Source organism: Eschrichtius robustus, chromosome 13, assembly GCF_028021215.1.
Source record: "Eschrichtius robustus isolate mEscRob2 chromosome 13, mEscRob2.pri, whole genome shotgun sequence".
NCBI lineage: Eukaryota > Metazoa > Chordata > Mammalia > Artiodactyla > Eschrichtiidae > Eschrichtius > Eschrichtius robustus.
This window is the reverse complement of record NC_090836.1, coordinates 10,927,837-10,949,233: the sequence shown is the minus strand read 5'-3', so window position 1 is coordinate 10,949,233 and position 21,397 is coordinate 10,927,837. Positions and strand designations below refer to the sequence as shown.

Below are 21,397 nucleotides of genomic sequence, written 5' to 3'. Positions count from 1 at the left end.
ACCTATAATTTAAAAGAATCTAAAAAAAGAATAGATATACATGTATATGTATAACTGAATCACGTTGTTATATACCTGAAACTAGCACAACATTGTAGGTCAGCTATATTTCAGTAAAAAAATGTTTAAAAAAGAAGAATGTGAAAAAATACAATTTAATACAATGGCATTTTACGTGGCTTAACTAAAAAATAATTTAAAATTTAAAAATAAACAAATAGCCGTTAAAATATAAAATAAAGAGGCAAGTTGGCAAAGAATAAATTTAAAACTTGCATAGATAAATAACCGTTACAGAAGTTAAAACGTCAATCACTTTATGAGGTTAATAATATATATAACCTTGATTCCAAAACTGGACAAGAACAGCACAAATTATAGTACCTACATACGTAGGTAGTTATATATCTAACACATACAAGAAACTCTTGCAAATCAACATGAAAAAGATAAGAAACCCAAAAGAAAAATGAGCAAAACTTGCCATACACAATTTAGAGAATGGATACCAAGGATGAGATGAGATATGCATTTCTAGGAAGGCCTAGAAATCAGCAAAATGCGAACTTTTAAACTGCGATATACTACTTGATACACATACACGATATACAAAGATTAGAAAGCTGGGTAATACCAAGTGATGGAGAAGACTCGGGGAAATAGACTTTTTTGTGCATTTCTGGAGCAGCGTTAAACAGGCATAACCATTCTGGAAAGCAACCAAGTATTATTTAGTGAAAATGAAGTATTCATATACCTTATGCCCAGCAATCCCCCATGCTGGGTATGTGCCCAGGAGGCTCTTGCAGAAGTTGTAGGAACACAGGTCCAAGGGTACTTGTCCTATCATTAGAGACTGTCCTATGTGAGTCCGTGATTGGCACTTGGGGGGAGTGGGAAATGAGGGAGGGGGCAGAAGAGAAATAGAAATGATAATCAGGGATAAAAGGGAAAAGCAACCAAGGTAAAACCAGACTGTGACCTTGCACAGCCTGTTCAGGAACTGAGGGACATGTTCAACTCTGCATCTGAGGATCCTATCATGGGTCAAGGCACTTGTGGTAGAAAAATACATGAGTAGCTGCCACCTGACTTCTTCATTTGCTTTGACCAAATAGGTGAGCTGGGCAATGGACGTGACCTACCCTTTCCTTGACCTTCCAACAGTCTCCCTTCCCTCCCCCATCCATTCAGCTGGCCTCACCTTCTAGAAACAAACCCCTCCCCAGGCCTCAGTAATCTCCAGGCTTAGGGTTTCCCACCCAAATCTCATTTCCTTCCGTAGAACATTTGTGGAATGGGTTGCTCAACCCCTGAGTAACCCTGCCCACTTCACCTGGAGTCACATCAGAGCAGTGTCCACATTTGTCCCCTGCACTCACCAGAGCCTCGCTGCAGCCGTATCATGGGGTCTCGGACCCTCGTGCAGAAGAAGCCCTAAGGAACTAGATGGAGGCCAGATCCTGTGTTTTCTGGGGAAAGTAAGTTATTTTCACAGCAATTACTTCTGCAACTTCCTAGGCAATCAAACTGAGCACCTGGATACAGAAGCCCCACCTCTCACAGATAAGGATCAGAATGGACTTGTTGAAGTGACCGCAGTAATACAGAAAGGCAGCACAAAGGTGAACTCTAAGAGCTGGAGAAGTTACAAGAGACAGAGTTTTTTATGGGACCATTACTTGCCCATATGCCTGCATCAGACTTCTCTTTCAGAGCAAATCCTCAGTTATGTTTCCCCTAGATTCCTATTCTATGGATCTTGCCTCACCTGGTTTCCCGGCAGACATATACCGCCCCATCGTTCCATCTCCTGCAAGCCACCTGGTGTGGGCACCCTCAGTCTGGGACTTCACCAGACTTCAGAGCACAAAATGACCCTAAATCCTTTTCTGATTGTGTGTCCTCAGCTACCAAATAAGCTGGCCAGTCAGCAGTCCTCATGAAGCTTCTCCAGTGGGCAAAGCAGCATCCTGAGCCCTTAACAAGGAAAACTATAGAAATAGAAGTTATAGGCGCTGCCCTTAAAAAATGTGAATTAGTGCCTGCGGGTCACCCATTAAATGGGAGCCATTATCCTCAGCACTTGCATACATTTTCCTTGATTTATCTTCACAATGACCCCAGCAGTTGAAGCCCCATTTTCTCTGTTTTCCAGATGAGTAAACGGAACCTGTCTGAGGCTGAGGAACGTGTCTCAAATAACAGCTGGTGAGTGACAAGTCCAGGACTTCTGACTCCAAGTCCAGGCATTTTTCACAGCACCAGAGTTGCATTAAAGAGAATCCACCCTACTCGCAAATACAGAGCGCTGTGACCTGAAATAGACTCAGAATATTTGCAAAAGAGCATGTCAACAAGAACAAATGCGTGAAAAAATAAACCCCAAGCTTGTGTGTTCTGGTCTCTCTGGATGAGAGGGGTTCAGCAGTGAAAGATTCAGAAAGGGGGTTCAACCTTTGAAATCTAGTTTGAAAGGGGGCTATAGATTGGCAGGGAAGAGAAAATAAAGTTGGAATAAGCACCTTCCCTTAAGGTTACTTAGACACTCCTACTGCTATGAAATGAATTTTCCGGTCTGTCTCCCTGAGTAGCTGGAATCACGCTGAAACGTGGCAGGGTGAATTCAGGTCAAGAGCACAGAGATATTTCTGGTGACGAGGTGGTTAAATACCAAACCATTTCATTAAAGGAAGTGGTGAAATGTCGATTTTTTTTTTTTTTTTTTTCCCCTCGGATGATTTTGGCTTACTCCGTTTGGAGACAGGAGCTAGAATACACGAGCTCTGGAAACCTCATCTGAAAATGGCAATTCTGCAGCTATAAGATAACTTTATTACACTGGCATAAAAAGGGTTCAGGGCGAGCCACATAACAACAAACTATTACTCAAGCCCAGACCCTCCCAGAGAGCTGGTGCAGGAGCTTTTCACCCTTCCTCCCTGGTTCCCATACTCCAACAAGCATGAACTAGAAAGGGCCTGAGTCACCGGGTCACGTGACTGAAAGTGCACGCGGTGCCTCTCCAGTGTTGGCAGGGCCACATGAAACCAAAATAGCCAGTGCCCTGCGAGCCAGGGAGCACCAGACACTGACAGGTTCATGTCAGGAAACACCCCGGGGCTGCCATCCAGCCATCGGAGCTTTAGAGAAAAAACCATCCTTGGAAATTCTTCATTCCAAGGCACGCTGGCCTGGCTGCAAGACCAGTCTAGCCAGTCTCCTACTTTACTGGCGTTCACACGTGGGGTCTGCTGCACCCTGCAGGCCCGGGATTGCTGGGGAGAGCTCAGCATCACTCCCTGTTTCAGCGTCGTTCACTGTTGTTCACAGAAGAGGATGTTTACATTCCTACCCGTTCAGGTGTGTGTTGGTCAGTCAGTTGATTTAGTTGTGTAGTCAGTTGGTTAATTGATTGGTTAGTTTGTTCATTTTGTAAATAGCACAAGGGCACAAACCCACCTACAAGAAAATGATGTTGTTTCACAGACTCGTTCATGATTTCACTGCCCCTGTGGGAAATCAGAAAAGGCCTTGAACAGGAAGTCCACCTGAAGAAACTTTTCTCCTGCTCTATGATTTCTGTTTTCCTACGAATGATGGACCCGGAGACGATTTAGGCTTAGTCGGACCTTAGGAATCATCTAGCCCAATCTCGTTTTCCAGGAACGGAAGCCCAACCCAGGAGAGATGGAGGAACTCACCCAGGTCACACATCTGGCCAGTGTGCTTCACCTGGGAGTGGACCAGCCCACATCCAAGGTGAAGGAGGAGGAAAGAGGCCATTTCCCGCTTGTGTTTCAAGTAACACCGTACCCTTCACCTGTCCGTGTCCCAAACACCACCACCATCACCAAACACACACACCTATGCTGCCTGCCCTACTGCTTCTAAGAAATCACTGAGTCTTTCATTTCCAGGAGATTTTAAATATATAGGCACCATCGTTGCCTTCCAGCAGAAATGGGAGTGGCTTCCTGACCACAGAGGGAGGTGCCATCCTCAGCAAGCTCAGGCTGGGTGACAGGTTTTGTGTCATCAGTCTTGTCATTCACCTTTTTTTTTTTTTTTCATTCCTGCCTCCCAATTCCCAGAACCCACCTCCTCAGCACTCAAGTGGATCAATTGGGTGTAGACAATGAGGGTGGTTGAAAGAGCCGGGGTTTTCAAATCAAAAGGCCTAGATACTAGCATCAGCCGCATGGCCTCACTCAAGACGTTTAATGATTGGCATTTTAAACTGGCAACAGTAATGCCATGGTGCCATGAGAATGCAATGACATCATATTTTGGGAAAGCCCTTTTGAAATGGTTGTGAGAGGAAGCGTAAGGGATTTTCATCACTACCTCCAAGCTGCCTCCAGCCTGAACACGCGAGTAGCGTTCACAGCCCAGAGGAAGGGTGTCAGCAGCTGGGCTGGGCCAGAGGCTGGCCTGGAGATTGGGAATGTGGTCTCCCCCACCTGTGTACTCAGGAGAGAGCCGCTTCCCACTGTCCTCAGAGGGGACGTGGCAGGGGCCCAGGGTGGCTGGAGCCCAGAATGCACTGGGGCTGCTCTCCTGTCAGCCCCTGAGGCTGCTGTGTGTGTGTGTGTGTGTGTGTGTGTGTGTGTGTGTGTGTGATTGGTTCTCATGGCTTCTGGAGCATTTTAAAGAGGCTGTGTCACGGCTGGCCTGGCAGACAGGCAGCTTGCTCTAAGGCAACAGCTCATTTTTTTTCCCAGCCTGATCTTGTGCAAGTGGAGAATATCAGGGATGTGGACGCCTCTTCCCTCTTACTTCACGTCCTTCAAGCAGTGAGTTTCTCCCTCCCACTCCACTATCTTCAGCAGTCTTGACAAGAAACGATAGTCTCCTACCTAACATGAATGTCTCACCGTCCTTCTTCATCTCCAAAGACTGTTCCTTCAAGAAAAAGAGCATCCCTTTTTTTTTTTTTTTAACTTGGAAGCAATGGTATAGATTTAACCATGACAATGATGGGGGTTCAGAGCAGCCTCTTTTTACCAAAGGGGAAAGGTGGGGGGAGGGATAAATTAGGAGTTTGGGATTAACATACACACACTACTATATATAAAACAACCAACAAGGACCTACTGTATAGCACAGGGAACTCTACTCAGTACTCTGTAATAACCTATATGGGAAAAGAATCTGAAAAGGGATAGATATACGTATAACTGAATCACTTTGCTGTACACCTGAAACTAACACAACATTGTAAATCAACTATACTCCAATATAAAACAAAACTTAAATTAAAATTTTTAAAAAGAAAGAAAAGAGCATCCTCTTTTATACAAGCTAACCACAACACCTGTTTCATCACTTCCTGAACCCCCCCTCTCTCAATGAGCATAGCAGACCCCACCTTCAATTTCTCCTTTCCACAGACTTTTTCCCCTCTGCCTATGAGCATATCCAGGCTTCTAATAACTTGAGAAATGTTCCTCGATGCTTCCTCCACTATTTTCAATCCGATTCTTATTTTCCTTCCATTGCCACACTTCTTAAATCAGTGATCTATAGGAGCAGTCTCTTCTTTTCCTGAAATTTTGCTCCACCTCATGCCCCATAGAAACTTTTCCCCCAAAGGTCACCAAGGAGTTGTCTAAAGGTCAGTGACTGATTTTCAGGTCAGGCCTCAGTCTTCCTCTGCAATGTTGATGTTCCACTCAGTGGGATTCATTCGCCCCATGGCTCCTGTGAACGACCTTCATCTCTGTTTCTCTGCCGGATCCCATGTCCCCCTGGTCAACTCCTCTTCCTTTTACTGCCTCCTAATATGGACATTTGTTCTCAGGGCCTCTGCTATTCTGTTTATTCTCTTTCCCTTATTAATTTCCTTCACTCTCTTAGATGGATGTTTGTTTCATTCTGAAGACATGTCCAAACCTCCCTGTGGGGGGATGGAGGAGGGATGAAAAAGTAGGAGGCTAGCTAAAAGATGCTGGGCTTCTTGCTAAGGTCATGAAAACCTTCTAAAATTGACTGCTGTGATGGTTGTCTGTATCTTTGAATAGTCTAAAAAACATTAAATTATATACTTTAAATGGATGAATTGTATGATACATGAATTACATCTCAATAAAGCTGCTAAAAAGTCAAAAGATGTCTGTAAGGAATAAACAATTGGAAAACTTAATGGAAAAAAAATCTCATCCATAAAATCAACAGAATCTGGAAAACGAATAAATATTGTACAAAATCTTTATTTAGAAAATTACAGTATTGAAGTACATAAGAAAAGACCTGAATGAATGGAGATATAAAACATGTCTGTGAATGGAAGATTCAATATTGAAAAGACATTAATTTTCCCTGAATAAATCTATAAAAGAGATGCAAGTCCATTCAAGTATTTATTGGATCCTAAAATTCACAAGTAAGGGAAAGGGGTGAAAAATATCCAAGACACTCCTGATAAATAAAGTGAAAAGACAAGGCTTGCTCTACCAGAAATCAAGACTTAACTATAAAGTCGAATTGTTGAGAGTGTATTAGTAGGGGATGGACAAAAAAGCCAATAGAAGAGAATAGAGAACTCAGAAATGGACTCGCATATAAATTAAAACTTGATAAATGAGAGAAATGACCTTAAAAATAATCAATGGAGATTTTTAAAGAAAAGATGGCGTATTTAATCAATCAGTGATCCTCATAGGATTGATTACCCCCAAAATTATGTCTCTGTCTTCCACCAACCACAGAAATAAATTCCAAGTGAAGTAAAACATAAATTTGAAAAGAAAGCTTCACAACTTTTAGAAGAAAATTTGGAGAATTGCAGAAAATAAAATATAAATCATTCATAAACTTCTTAAAACCCGTTATCAAAGAAATTCAAATAAAAGTAAGAAGAAATTTTCACATATTAGGTTATCAAAAATATTTTTCTTGGTAATACTCAATATTGGCAAAAGTATGATTCCATGAACATTGATATGCTGCTGGTAAAAGTATAAATTACAACTAATATTCAGAAAAACGATTTGGCAATTCGGATAAAAATGTCCACAATTTTTTACCTTGTTATTATACTTCTAGTTAACTATCAGGAGCAAAAACAGGAATATGACAAAGATTTGTGTTCAGAGATGTTATTTACTGCATTGTTTATAAGAGAAAAAAAAGAAAGAAAGAAACAGCATAAATATCCAAAATAAGGGAATGTTTAAATAAATTATAGATTATAATTTATTTATAAGATAGACTATTAGCAGTCATTCACTTACAATGATGTTTATAAAGAATTCTTAAAGGCATTGTGAAATAAGTGTGCTGTAGGGTTAAGTAGCAATATAGGGTATAGACCTGTATTACAGTGTTATCTCCACTATGTAAACATACGCAGGGGTCCTCGTTATCTACATAGTCATTATCCAAGTCTCCAGAGTTGCAAGATTTAATGAAATGAGGGGGAGTCTGGAGAGCTGCACAAATCACGTGCGAAGCCACTAGCAAATAATTCAGAGTTAGATCCATAAAAAATTGAAGGTAAAGTTGGCAAGGGTGATGATAAGATGGGCCATGCAGAAGAGAATAATCTGACTAGTAAAGTATTCTGAGAGGCCATTGAGGAAACTGATGAACTCTTCAAATGTTTTTGCAAAATTGGTCCTCTTTATGACTGTGTTACAAAATAATCCAATATGAAGCGAAACGTGTAGTATTAAATTAACTTTCATTTTCTTGGGAAAAATTATCCCCCATCCCCTCTCCTGCCATTTTATTTGTTGGTATTCTCTTCTAAGAATTGGTGTGTAATTGAAAGTTTAACCTAAATTTCATTTCAAGAAGACTTAAAGTTATTTGTATATTTTTTATTGCATTTTCAAGGTAAAAATCATAAGGATTCTTTTTAAGAACTGTTAAAAGATAAACGAGGCATATTAAAAATTTTAAGAGTTTATCTGAGCAGAAATTTGTTGGCATCAGGCAGCACCAAATGGGAAATGGTTAGAAGCACTCCAAAGACAAGAGCCAGGACTAACTAGCCAGTCTCCAAAGGCTAACATAGAGAGTGTTAGGAAGCAAAGAAAGGAAATCATCTGATTGGCTATAACGTAAGCCTAGTTGGCTGTTTGTGACTGGTTGTCCCAAGTGTTTCAATTTGGTAACCTTGGGGCATTTACAGGCTGAGATTTTGATTTCTTTACATAAGCCGCCTTGGCATTAGAGCCACCTAAGTCTAACAACCTCCTTGTTTAATTAATTTAATGCTACTTATGAAATTTTGATTCCCATTTTAATTGATTAACTTCAGATGATTCCTAGTTAACAAAGACTTCCTGATTATTACATACAGAAAATAAAAAGTGGACAGTACCATCAGATGGAGATACAATGCGACCCACTTATGTGATTTCAGTGAAATTAATTTAATAATATATTGTGTTTAACACAATTATCCAAAATATTACAATTTCTACATATAATCAATATAAAATTATTAATGGGGTTTTTTTTTTTTTACTAAAGCTTCAAAATCTAGTGTGTATTTGACACTTAAGAGCATCTCAGTGGGAACAAACCTTATGCCAAGTATTATATAGCTCAGGTCTAGAAGAAAATGCACACAAAATGATTATGTATAAATGGAGGGATTACATGTGAGAAAATATTTTCTTAATTAACATTTTTATTAATTTTGGCTTCAAGTATCACATATTTCTAGCTTTCTTTTTTCACTTACAAAGGATAATATTTTTTCTATATCTCTCATTTATTGGTCAGTATTTAAATAATACATTTTTCCCTTATTTTTTTTCTTCTCTTCTTTGCTACTTGCATTTTATTTCCTGTTTTGGCTTTTCCGGTTTTCTGAGCAAATTATTTCTATTTTTTCCATCCTTTTCTCTGGTAGCTTGGCAAACTTCCACTTCTGAGATCATTTTAAAGCAAGCCTTAGCCCTGCCAAGTTAATTTCTTTCTACCCTTCCCTTCTTTCCCATGGGTCAAGATAGTTTTTTCATATGTTATTGAAACCATATTGTTTTCTTATGAAACAAGCAGGTCTCTTAGACTTCTTTTTTTTTTTTTGATTTTTTTTTTTTAATGTGGACCATTTTTGAAGTCTTTATTAAATTTGTTACAATATTGCTTCTGTTTTATGTTTTGGTTTTTTGGCCCTGAGGCATGTGGGATCTTAGCTCCCCGACCAGGGATTGAACCTGCACCCCCTGCATTGGAAGACAAAGTCTTAACCACTGGACCGCCAGGGAAGTCCCTCTTAGACTTCTTTGTCTTTAAAAAGACCCTTCCCAGCAGACTCTTTAAGCTACTGGAATCCACTTCGTTGATTTTCATTCTTCTACCCTTGCAGGTTTACTCCTTTCTGTCCTTCAGAATCATACATTTTAGAATGTATAAATGCCTGGTCACTTTCAACCAGGTTGCTAAATTTAAAATCTGAAATACTTTTTCCCTGAACACGAGTATCACATCAAGTTCTGTTTTCAATCCAGTGCTTTAACTTCTCCATCTCTTGCCATTAAAGGCTATTTCTCCTTAAAAGAGCCAGAGAAGGACTTCCCTGGTGGTGCAGTGGTTAAGAATCTGCCTGCCAACGCAGGGGGTGCATGTTCGATCCCTGGTCCGGGAAGATCCCACATGCCGCGGAGCAACTAAGCCCATGCACCACAACTACTGAGCCTGCACTCTAGAGCCCGCGAGCCACAGCTACGGAGCCTACACACCACAACTACTGAGCCCATGCTCCGCAACAAGAGAAGCCACCACAATGCCGCTCACCGCAGCAAAGAGTAGCCCCTGCTCGCCACAACTTGAGAAAGCCCGCGCAGCAACAAGGACCCAACGCAGCCAAAACAAATCAATAAATAAAATAAAATAAAAAATAAAATATTAAGAAAAACCAAACAAACAAAAAAAAAGAAAAACAAAGGTGGTGGTCAGTGGATGGAAAAGTATTAAATAAAAATACACAACAGCCCGAGAACTTATTTTGCATCACTTCCCTGCTATCTCCTTTCACAGAGAGAGACGCAGAAATTGTTGGGCTGCACTACTGCATTCTGTATTGAACATTTTGGGCTAAGTTGTACAAAGAAAAATGGAATTTGGTCAAGAGATGGTGTATCCTTTTCTTGAGCGTAACTGCTAAATTTCACTTTTTTTGATGTCCTTAAAATCCCTGAGTTAGGTGAGAAAAGAACTGTCAATATATGTATAAGCTAAATAATGTTGAAATCTTCCTTATATATTAGGAGATATATATATTCATATAATATATACAATATAATAGATTGTATATTAGGAATGATATATTCCTTACATATCATTACTGTAAGACACGACACACTCAGAAAATAGAAGAGTTCATTTAAATAATAGAAATAAACAGAAAGGAAAAAAGTAATAGAGGTGCTGGGGAGGGGTACTCAGGTAGCAGCCTACTGAATACTAACTAATACTACTGAATACTAACAGCTTACCAAAGTGATTCAGACACAAATTTACAGATGAAATCTAATTCTCTGAACATCTGCTCAGGAACCCTCACAGGCCACCCACAAAAAACAAGAGCATCCTTTTTTCTCCCCTCGGGGATGGGGGAGGAAGGCCATGAAAAATAGCTTCTTAATGCAGGAAATGGAAAAATAAAATAGAACAAACGCTTGGATTTGGGGTGGAATGAACTAATGATAATTTATATTTCCTATGTATTGTGGGTAAAAGTGGTGAAACGGACAGATCAAATGAGGTTATTTGAGGGAGGCGCATTATTTGTTTGTATTGTGCCTGTCTCTGTCTAGGGCTTGAGCAGGCTGGTAGTCACTCTGAAAACAGTAACATTCTATATGCATCAATGTTTAGAAGAAGGTAAGAAAAAAAAGAAAAAAGAAAGAAAGAGGGGGAGGGAAGGGAGAAAGACAGGAAGGAATTTCAGTTAAGTGTATTTCATTCGTAGAATCGGTTTCCTGGAGGGGGGAAAATAACAAGACAAAATATTGGTTACCATTGGATTAAATTCAAAAAAACATTTATTGAGTACTTGCCCTGTGCTAACTCGTGCTAGGTGCCAAGGAGTGTCACGAGATAACTGGAGTGAGTAGATCTCTACATAAGGGATAACCGTGTCCTCCTTCCCACTGTCACATGCTCACAAAGGATGGTCCCAATTTTACCCCATCACAAGGCAGGAATCCACATCAGGATGGAGCCCAAACCAATGCCAGTTCCCTTTGAGCGAGACCAATCCAGGGGAGCCTCAGAAGAGAGGAATGAATCCAGAAGTCATCTGCATCTTTCAGAGTCGACCTTAATCTTGAGTTATTATCCCCTCTAAAAGCGGTCTCTGGCCATTCTCACAATTCGCTCTGTCTTCTCACTAACTACTAAACCAGCTAGATAGGAGCTTTGGGGAATGACTCAAACCGGAACAGAATGTTTAGGGAGAATGTATAAAGCGTTATTTATGTCTAGGCGGGTTACTTGCGGCAGGTTACTCTCTTCCCCAAGAAAGAACAAAGGTGCTATAAGTTAAGGGAAATCATAGTGCCTGGGGCTGAAGAAAGGAGGCATAGGGTCTGGGGAAAGCTAGGGACCCCGGGTTTGGGAGCCAGTCACTATCTGTGCACTCACTACTAAATAAATTATTCAACTTTTCGTGTCTCTGTTTTCTCAAACTAGACTCAGAAAGCTGGAAGGAAGCATCTGGCTTGATGCCTCCATGACAGAAGCTATCCAAATAATCAGACTCTGCTCTGTAATTTGGGAACCTGGGACTATATTTGTATAATCGTATTGAGCCTAAATTCTACACGCTGTCTGTGAGAATTATAAGCAAAGAACATCAGAAGGCAGCCTAAAATCCACCGCTATCAAGGGCTTTTGAGGCTGGGGTGTGTTGTGTTCTAGAAGCCCTGAACATGGGCGGGACGTAGCTGGCCACTGACAGAAACCTGGCTATAGTCCCACCCCACCGTCATCTCCATCCTGTCTGAAACTGCCCTCCTGGGGCCAGGCTGAAGCTGGACCAGATTCCAAGTAAATGGGGATGCAAAGTGCCTTTCCCTGGACAATCCAGGGAGACTTGGTGTTACTTCTTGGTTCCCAGTCCTGGGTTTCTTTCCCCCTTGTCTTTGTTTAATTTTGCCTTTTACCCTGTTGCATCTTTTGAGCCCACACAATAAAAGCTGTGAGGAAACCAGTGCTGAACTGACAAAGAGGGCTGCAGAATTGAGCTAAAATGGTCCTTTGAATCTCACTCCTGGTAAATCCTAGAATGACCAGCTTTTCCCTTACATCTGTTTCCTCCTGTCAACTAAACGCCAACAAGGACACATAGTCTCAAAAAACTTACTACTATTTCGCAGACAGCTGCAGAATTCCAAAACACTGTAAGAATTTTGAACAACTAAAGCAGGAATCGTTAATAAGCAAACTGCAATTAGCTTTGGACAATTAATTCAGGTCAATAATCAACTGGTCCTATTTAATGTTTAAATAGCAGGTTAAATTCTCCATGTTAAGTCCAAAGACTTGAGCCGAACTGTGGTACTCATGTTCCCCGGGCATCTCTGGACCCCAGAACCTTACCACTCCCTCCACCCATCCTGCAGCATTCACACTATCTTCCAGCCCACGATGTCTGACCTGGAAGCCCCCGGGCATGCTGCGGCTGAGAGCACTGGAGGTGTGGCCAGTCCTAATTAAAACGTGCTCCGAGGGCAAACGCACAGCAGATTTTGAAGACTTGGGACAGAAATAAGGTAAAACGTATTAATAATTTAAAAATACTGATCACAATTTGGATATACAGAGTTAAATAAAATACACTATAAATATAATAAATAAATAGCAGGTTAAAGTTTACAAAATCTTTTACATCCATTGTCTCATTTTTTAAACATTAATTAACTTATTTATTTTTGGCTACATTGGGTCTTTTTTTGCTGTGTGCGGACTTTCTCTAGTTGCAGCGAGCAGGGCCTACTCTTCGTTGCGGTGCGTGGGCTTCTCATTGCGGTGGCTTCTCTTGTTGCGGAGCACAGGCTCTAGGTGAGTGGGCTTCAGTAGCTGTGGCTTGCGGGCTCTAGAGCGCAGCCTCAGTAGTTGTGGCGCACGGGTTTAGTTGCTCCGCGGCATGTGGGATCTTCCCGGACCAGGGCTCGAACCCGTGTCCCCTGCGTTAGCAGGTGGATTCTTAACCACTGCACCACCAAGGAAGTCCCCCATTGTCTCATTTGATGAAAGCTCCCCAGGTGAGGCATGTATTTGTGGTAGGTACCCCCAGAAGGCTCCAAGTGATTCTGGCCTCCTAGTATTCATGCCTTTCTGTAGCCGCTTCCATATGGAATGGGGCTGACCTGCAGAGCTGTTAGAATATTGCAGAAATGACGGAGTGTCACACTTCACCACGACATTGCAGCTTTCACCTTACTTCACTCGTGGGTCACTCTCTCTGGGAGGAGCCAGCTGCCATCTTGCGAGGACACTCAACGGCTCTGATGGCTAATTTTATGTTGTTAATTTGACCTGGCTAAGGGATGCCCAGATAGCCGGTAAAACATTATTTCTGGGTGTATCTGTAAGAGTGAAGGAGATCAGCATTTGAATCAACAGACTGAGGAAAGAAGATTGCCCTCACCAATGCAGGTGGGCATCAAGCAATCCATCAAGGGCCCAAATAAAAGAAAAAAGTAGAGGAAGTGCAAATTTGCTTTTTCTGCTTAAGCTGAGACACCCATCTTCTCCTGCCTGTGGACACTGGCGCTCCTGGTTATTGGGCTTTCAGGCTCAGACTGGGACTTACATGGTTGGCTCCCCGAATTCTCAAGCCTTCAGACTCTGAATTACATCATGGGCTTTCTTGGTTTTCCAGCTTGCAGGCAGCAGATATTGGGACTTCTCAGTCTCCATAAATGCATGAGTCAGTTCCTATATTAAAATAAATTATCTACCTATCTATATCTATATATCCTATTTGTTCTGTTTCTCTGGAGAATGCTGGCTAATTCAGCAGCCCGATGCAGAAGTCTACATAATAGGGAACAGAGACCTTCTGACAACAGCCAGGAGCAACTTGGAACTGGATCTTTCAGTCCCCATCAAGAATTCAGATAATTGCAGCCTCTCCCAACATCTTTTTTTTAAATAACAGCTATATTGAAATATAATTTACATATCATACAACTCACCCATTTAAAGTGTACAATTCATTTAAAGTGTACAAGTGTTTTTTTAAGTATATTCACGTACATGTGTAACCATCACCACTGTCAGTTTTAGAACATTTTCATCACCTCAAAAGAAATCTCGTATCTTTCAGCTGTTAACTCCCTATGACCCCATACTCCCCAGCCCTAAGCAACTTCTAATCTACTTTCGGTTTCTATAAATTTGCCTCTTCTGGACATTTTACATAAATGTAATCATCTAGTATGTGGTCTTTTGTGACTGGCTTTCTTCACTTAGCATAGTGTTTTCAAGGTTCATCCATGTTGTAGCAGGTATCATTACACCATTCATTTTTATGGACAAATAATATTCCATTGTATGGATATACCACATTTGTTTATCCATCCATCAGTTCATGGACATTTGGGTTATTTTCAGGTTTTTGTCTACTATGAATAATGCTGCTGTAAATATTCATATACAACTTTTCCTGTGGACATATGTTTTCATTTCTTTTTGGTATATACCTAAGAGTAGAATTCTTGGGTCATATAGTAACTTTGTGTTTAACCATTTGGGGAACGGACAGACTGTTTTCCAAAGTAGCCGAACCAGTGTATGTCCGGAACAGCAGTACATGAAGATTCTGATTTCTGTACATATTCACCAACGTTTGTTATAGCTGACTTTTTGGTTCTAGCTACCCTAGTGACTGTGAAGTGGCATTTCTCTGTTTTGATTTGCATTTCCCTGGTGACTAATTGTGTTGAGCATCTTTTCATGTGCTAAGTGGACATTTATACACCTTGTTTAGAGAAATGTCTGTCTGTTCAGTTACTTTGCACTTTTTTAACCGGGTCATATGTCTTTTAATATTGAGTTGTAAGATGTCTTTACATATTCTAGACACAATTCTCTTAACAAATATATAAATTGCAAACACTGTCTTCCATTCTGTGGCTTGTCATTTTACTTTCTTGATAGTGTTTTCTGAGGTACAAAATATTTTAATTTTGATGAAGCCCAATTTACTTATTCTTTTCCTTTATGGATTGTGCTTTTGATATTATATGTAGGAATCCATTGCCAAATTCAAGATCATGAAGTTTTACCCCTGTGTTTTCTTCTAAGAGTTTTATAGTTTTAACTCTTACAATTAAATCTTTGATCTATTTTGAGTTAATTTTTTTAATTAATTAATTTATTTATTTATTTATTTATTTATTTATTTTTGGCTGTGTTGGGTCTTCATTGTTGTGCGCGGGTTTCTCTAGTTGCGGCAAGTGGGGGTTACTCTTTGTTGCGGTGCGCGGGCTTCTCATTGCGATGGCTTCTCCTGTTGCGGAGCATGGGCTCTAGGTGTGCGGCCTGCAGTAGTTGTGGCATGCGGGCTCAGTAGTTGTGGCTCACAGGCTCCAGAACATAAGCTCAGTAGTTGTGGCTCACAGGCTTAGTTGCTCCGTGACATGTGGGATCTTCCCCGACCAGGGCTCGAACCCATGTCTCCTGCATTGGCAGGCAGACTCCTAACCACTGCACAACCAGGGAAGTCCCTTGAGTTAATTTTTTATGTGGTGTGAAATGAGTCCAATTTCATTATTTTGCATGTGGATATCCAGTTGGCTCAGCACAATTAATTGGAAAGACTATTCTTTCCCCCAGTGAAGGGTCTTGGCACCCTTGTCAAAAACCAGTTGACTACAGACACGAAGATTTGTTTCTGGACTTTCAATTCTATTCCATTTATGTATATGTCTATCATTATGCCAGTACCACATCTTGACTACTGTTGCTTTATAATAAGTTTTGAGATATGTTGTTCTTCTTTTTCAGGATTGTTTGTTTATTCTGAGTCCCTTGTAATTCCATATGAATCTTAGTGTCAGCTTGTCTAAGAAGCCAGATGATATTCTAAGAAGGATTACATTGAATTTGTAGAAACATTTGAGGAATATTTCTATCTTAACAGTATTAAGTTTTCTGACCCATGAACATAGAATGATTTCTATTTATTTGAACTTTATTTAATTGTTTCAATTTTTAGTTTTCACAGTATAAACTTTGCACTTCTTTTGTTAAATGTATTTCTGTTTTATTTTTTGATACTATTGTAAATAGAATTGATACCTTAATTTCATTTTCATTGCAAATATATCCTGCAACCTAGCTGAACTCATTTATTAGTTCTAATAGTTTTTGTGGATTCCTTAGAATTATCTATATACAAGATCATGTCATCTAAAAATACAGATGGTTTTACTTCTTTCTTTCCAATCTGGATGGCTCTTTATCTCTTTTTCTTGTCTAACTGCGCTGGCTATATTCTCTAATACAATGTTGAATAGAAGTGGTGTGAGTGACATCCTTATCTTGTTCCCGATTTGCAGGGAAAAGCATCTAGTCTTTCAGCATTAGGTAGATGTTAGCTATGAGTTTTTCATAGATTTCTTTTACCAAGCTAAAGAAGTTCCCTTCTATCCCTACTTTATTGAGTGTTTTTATCATGAAAGGGTGTTAGATTTGTCAAATGCTTTTTCTGTATCCATAAACACGATCATGTGGGTTTTGTTTTTCATTCTATTGATATAACATATTATGTTGATTGACCTACCAAAATCTTGATCAAGACCTCACAAGAGACCCTAGGCAAGAACCAGCTAATCTGCTCCTGAATTCCCAACACACAGAAACTGTATGAGATAATAAATGTTAATTCTTCTCAAAGCTGCAAAGTTATGGGATAATTTGTCATGCAGCAATTGATAACTAATACAATATAGTTATAACTATTTTATAAATGAAGAAACTGAGGTTTGGAGTGTTTGTCTGCTTCATAATTCTGGCCTGGGTTACAGAATTAGAAGTAGAAGTGATTTGAACCAAGTCTTCTGCTTCAAATAACAGGGCTTCCTCCACAAAGTTCTACTATGTTTGGTGACCGAGACCCAGCTTACGGCAGACTGCTGTCTCTGGTTGGCAAGCCCATTTCATATGATCGAGCAGGTAGTTCACTGCAAAGGGGCAACCAGCTGAGGGGGCAGATAGGGACTAATATCTGGCCTGTGCTTTTTCTACCAAGCTGTGCACCCCGACTCAGGGCTGCATCTGCCCAGAGGAAATGGCCCCTTTTCAAATGTGTCTGGAGGCATAGTCTGGTTGTCAAGCCTCATGCCCAGAGGGTTGATACCCACGTGTTGGCACTTTTTTCTAATTTGCACAAAGGTATTGTACAAGCCAGTTAGTTTGTTCCAATAAAATTTATATAACTGGAAAAAGTTTCATATTTCCCTGTTTACTAGTTTTGCATGCCAGTTAGGCAATATTAGTCAATGGGACTGGTGCCAGACAAATTTTTTAAATCTGTGACAAGATTTGTACTCACCACCCTCCCTTACCCCCTTCCCCACCAACACCTCTTCCCTAGGACCTGGCATTTAGGAAGGAGAAGCACAGGAAAAAGACCTCATATTATCTGAGTGTCTCCTGTGTGCCAACATGTGGCTGGTCACCTTCTATGTTCAATATCATTTAATGTTCATAATTATGAGAGGAAGATATTATTATCCCCATTTTACAGATAAGGAAAGCCCGAGAGAGGTCAAATAATGTATCCAAGTCCCACAGATGGTAAACGGTGGCAATGAAGTTAGAACTCAGGCTCATCTGGCTCCAGAACCCATGATCCACCCACACAGCTTGCGGGTCCACAAATTTACAAAGAAATCTAAAGGAGGTGTCCCACCAGGAATACTAAAATTCTCATAGAGAACTTCTGCTGAATAAATAACACTCAAGACTCAAATAAATTCATCTAAAATGGTAGACTGTCGAGCCTTGAATTATAGGATTGTTTTGGGCATTAAGAACTCCCAACACCCTTCAAAACATACCACATAAGTTACCTCCTTGACTTGAAGTTTGCCCTACTGACCAGTTTCCATGGATCCAGACAATCCACTGAAGTACATATCCTGGATCTCAGAGGCTAAGGTACTTTTTAAGTCTGAAACAGAAGAGAAGATCTACTGATACAGGAAGACAGATGCTCATTCATTCTTTCAACCAATCTTTATTGAGTGTTTACTATGTACCAGGTATGTGGCAGGGGCAGAAGAAACAGCACAACCAAGGCAGATATGTTCCCTGCCCTCCCGGAGCTTAGAAGATAATGGGGCCCCTTGAACTTGCCCTTTCCCCTTTTCACTGAAACACACACACACACACGGCTAACCGAGTAGGAGAGAAACTACACACTTAACTCTCCTTATAACCCCTACAGTGGAAGGCTCAATTGCTAGGGCAGACACTGATGGTTTAAAAAATAAGCAATAGCCCAGAAAGCTGAGATAACGCTTCCAAAAAATCTTCCTCTTACTTCTCAAGTGAACAACCAGACCGTACATACAGATGCCACCAAGCAGACGTTCACAGGGTCAGAGGGAAAGGCTCAGACTATACCCGTCCCCCCACCTCCCATGACCTGAAGGTAAAGAGAAGGCTGAGAGAAGGGCCACAGTGGAGAAACAACCTTTAGGAAAACTTGGCTTCAGAATCAGGAGTGTCAGCTTCTCATTGCCACGATTTGACCAGGGATTCTCAGAAGGTGACAGAGTTTGGGTTCATTTCAGAACAACATGTAGAAAGAACTGACTGGCCACCCAAAACCTTATCTGAACCTAAAATGTCTGCAGAGTTGGGCAATAAAGTTAAAAGAAACAGCCTTTTCCTTGCAGACTTTTAGTGCCAAGACTCCTTCTGGTCCCCTTGTAACTGAGTGAATATAGAAGCCAAAAATTTAAATGGAATTTTTGAACTCGAGACTGGGTGTGCTGCAAGCTGAGGACAGAAATATTCAGGTTGATGAAAGTGGGGTGTAGGCTTGTTTTCTTTAGGGTCCTTCCCATCCTCTAGAACTTTGGCCCATGTTAATGGAGTCAGGCTGGCTTCCAGGCTCCTTGCAACGACCAAAGTTCAAGGTAATCTGCTCCCAAACTTCTCCATTTACAGTATATTATATGGAGAGTATTAGCTAACAACCCCCTTTTAAGACAGAATAGGTTCCATAACTCCATATACCAGAAAAACTGGTTTGAAAAATGGAATGTGACACCATGTCAAAGAAACAGATGCACAAGTACTGATAAGATAGAGATGTGGGCAGACTCAAGGCTGCTGCAGCAGGCAAAGGAAAAGCCAGTGTGCAGGGTCCAGGTCCTACATCTCCCTTCAGCCGAGCACACAGCTTTCCCTCTTCATAAACGTGGGCTCAGGAAAAGATGTAATTTGAGGGGAAATGATTCAGATAAATGAAATGGATGGATGGATAGATAGATAGATAGATAGATAGATAGATAGATAGATAGATAGATAGATAGATAGATAGATATAGATGAAATCTATAAAACATGAAAAGCCCTCTTGTGTAGAGAGAACACTGCATTGGGAGTTAAGAGACCAGGCTTCTAGCCCAGGCTGCCACTAGGTCCCAGCTGACCTTAGGCAAGTGATCATAACTTCTAAGTCTCATCTTTGTTTCAACTGAGAAATGCCCAATGTGGGCTAAAATTTCTCTAAGGACCTTCAGCTCCAACATGAGTTGATTCTCTGATTGCAAGGAAGCTCTAGAAGAAGCCGACAGCTGCCTTTAATGACCAGAGCTGGAACCCTACTCTAGTCTCCCCTTCTTGAGAAGATGGAGTTTTATATGGAGATAAGCCTGAGAACTAAGTCATCTCTTTGCTTAGAAGATCCCTGTAACTGAGCACAGAACTCAGTTTACAGATGGAATCAGCACACTGTACTCTAAAGAGCACTATACTGTACCCTGGGCCATAATAATAACCCCAACATGGTAATGATGTAAGCATACTGTTATTGAGAACACGTAATGGGTCAAACCTGGGGCCCAGAATCTTATACATATTGACTCCTTCAATCCCCACAACAGTCCTACAAAATTAGGACGATTAGCATTCCCATTTTACAGATGAGAAAACTAAGGCTCCGAGTGGTTAAGTGGCTTATCCAAGATCACATTGATGCTAACAGCAGGAGCAGACTTCAACGCCAGGCAGTCTGATATCAGCGCTCTTGACAACTGTGCTGTTCAAAGTGGAAACCAACATGGCGACCCTGTTGACATTTGAAGACTCATCAGAGAAGGGAGGAGACATTGTGAACGCAACGAAATACATTTTCTAGCAAAGAGGTAGCTACTCAGTAAAAATTGGAATCCTTGTGGGGATGCCTCAGAGATAACTTCAGTATAGGCTGGCCAGACATACTGAGTTATTAAAGAACAGTGGCTCCAAGGAGCAGAGGAGAGACAGACTGAAAAGGAGTTCTCCAGGGAAATGATGAAATCAGGTCACTGACAATTGGCAGAATGAGGGAAAGATAAATAGGCAGGTGCCGGCAGACAGGGTGAGGGAGGCATGCTGGCATGTTGGCAAGGGGAATTGCCAGAAATCCACACCAAGTGTCCAAGAGTCTGTCTGCATTGCTTAATGGTTCTAGGACTATTTGAATGGAACTTGTACACTACTGAATTCCCAGTTTAGATCTAAAACAGGGTCAGTTCTGGATCAACTGAGCTGAGAGAGGGCTCTCTCTTCACCTGCTGTGGTAGCTTTTCCTCCGCATGTGTGCTGATTTCTTGTGGAGAGGGAGAAAGGAAAGTGACACGAGTTAGCATTTAAAGGCGATCCCTCTATAAGACTGAACTTCCAAGACATTCCCTTCCCTGTTGCCCCACAGCCTTCACCTTCTAGTTCAGAATTTCCAGAGTCCCAATCTTTCCCTCCACTCCTCTGTCCATGCTTGAACTTAAATACATATTCCACATGGCTTATTCCTTATGAAAAAGTTTCATCTCTTGCTTCTTTCCAACCTTAGCAACAATGAAGCATCACTGTCTCTCAAAAAGGGTCTGGAAAAGCTAGTCTGCAGGAGAGAGAGGAAGGGTCCGTGATGACAAAGAGCCACCCCAGAGCTGATACCAACCGGAAGCAGATGCCTAACATGGTGCCCGCCACGTGCCAAGGACTCAGTATTTGTTGGAAGGAAGGAAGGAAGGAAGGAAGGAAGGAAGGAAGGAAGGAAGGAAGGAAGGAAGGAAGGAAGGAAAGAAGGAAGGAAAGAAGGAAGGAAGGAAGGAAAGAAGGAAAGAAGGAAGGAAAGAAGGAAGGAAGGAAGGAAGGAAGGAAGGAAGGAAAGAAGGAAGGAAGGAAGGAAGGAAGGAAGGAAAGAAGGGAGG

General features: G+C 41.1%; 1 long non-coding RNA gene across 1 annotated transcript in view; it reads left to right on the top strand.

The window, feature by feature from the left end:
• Positions 1–12,516: 12,516 nt before the first annotated feature.
• The window catches only part of LOC137774939 (uncharacterized), a 37,943-nt gene continuing 29,062 nt past the window's right edge, over positions 12,517–21,397 (top strand). The window contains exon 1 of the long non-coding RNA XR_011075950.1: positions 12,517–12,734. This is a non-coding gene — a long non-coding RNA (uncharacterized lncRNA). The remainder of the gene's footprint in view (positions 12,735–21,397) is intronic.